Source organism: Schistocerca serialis, chromosome 8 (genome assembly GCF_023864345.2).
Source record: "Schistocerca serialis cubense isolate TAMUIC-IGC-003099 chromosome 8, iqSchSeri2.2, whole genome shotgun sequence".
Taxonomy (NCBI): domain Eukaryota; kingdom Metazoa; phylum Arthropoda; class Insecta; order Orthoptera; family Acrididae; genus Schistocerca; species Schistocerca serialis.
Genome location: NC_064645.1, coordinates 280,868,996 through 280,870,140, shown reverse-complemented (window position 1 = coordinate 280,870,140; position 1,145 = coordinate 280,868,996). Strand labels below are relative to the sequence as shown.

The window sequence follows — 1,145 nt, the reverse complement described above, 5'->3', positions numbered from 1 at the left end:
CACATTCGTTCCTTTCGCGTAAACTCTCCCGTAACACTTCTTGTAAAAATTTTGAAATTGCTCTGCCTACTCCAAAACATATTTATTCAACAGGACTGTATTTCTTCTTCCATCCTTTAGGGCCAGAGTATGTCTGATCACCTGTTACTGAGAGGTGGTCTTCCCACTAAAATTGCCTCTTACTTTGAATTATTTTTACAGAAGTATTCTTGCACGAAGCTTCTGGAAGACTTTTTACGCTTTGTTTTTTCCCCGTTACATCTTCGCACTATCGCCCCAACTCGATGAACTGCGTTTTCGTCTGGTTGCGTCCACTGGCATTACAATAGTCGAATGTGGCTGCTGCGCACCATCTCGAATTCTGATGCACTACTCAATTAAAATTCAGTGATCCAAATGACATATTTAGACACAGTCTTCACCAATCAATTGTAAACCAAACTAAAACTAAAAACTAAATCGCTCCCGAACAGGCCATTAAGGCCCAACGGTACCGACCGGCCGCCTCAGCCCATAGGCGTCAGTGGATGAGGATATGGTGGGGTAAGTGGTCAATGGCTCTGAGCACTATGGGACTCAACATCTGAGGTCATCAGTCCCCTAGAACTTAGAGCTACTTACACCTAACTTAACCTAAGGACATCACACACATCCATGCCCGAGGCAGGATTCGAACCTGCGACCGTGGCAGGCATGTGGTCAGCCTGCCGGCCCGGCCATATGTCAGTTTCCGAGATCGAAGCCGCTACTTCTCATCATGTAGCTCCTCAGTTTGCCTCAGAAGGGCTGAGTGCACCCCGCTTGCCAACAGCGCTCGGCAGACCGGATGGTCACCCATCCAAGTGCTAGCCCAGCCCGACAGCGCTTAACTTCGGTGATCTGACGGGAACCAGTGTTACCAGTGCGGCACGGCCGTAAACCAAACTAAGCACATTATAAATAAGTTATCTGTTACGCCATCGTTGGAGGGAACGAGCAAATCTGACGCCAACCAGAGCAACTTGGCTGTACCAGGGCCAGTCCGAGTATAAGTGGTTGCCGTGTAGTGCATTTCAAACTGGTATTAATAAATGAAAATAAAAATGCTCACTCTGACTTCACCACCATTTGCGTTCTACACAATATTGTGGATTTGTGGTTATTTA

The 1,145-nt window shown here is 46.9% G+C and overlaps 1 pseudogene; it reads right to left on the bottom strand.

Moving 5' to 3' along the window:
• Positions 1 to 802: 802 nt before the first annotated feature.
• Positions 803 to 920, bottom strand: LOC126417810 (5S ribosomal RNA; annotated as a pseudogene).
• Between the last annotated feature and the right edge of the window lie 225 nt (positions 921 to 1,145).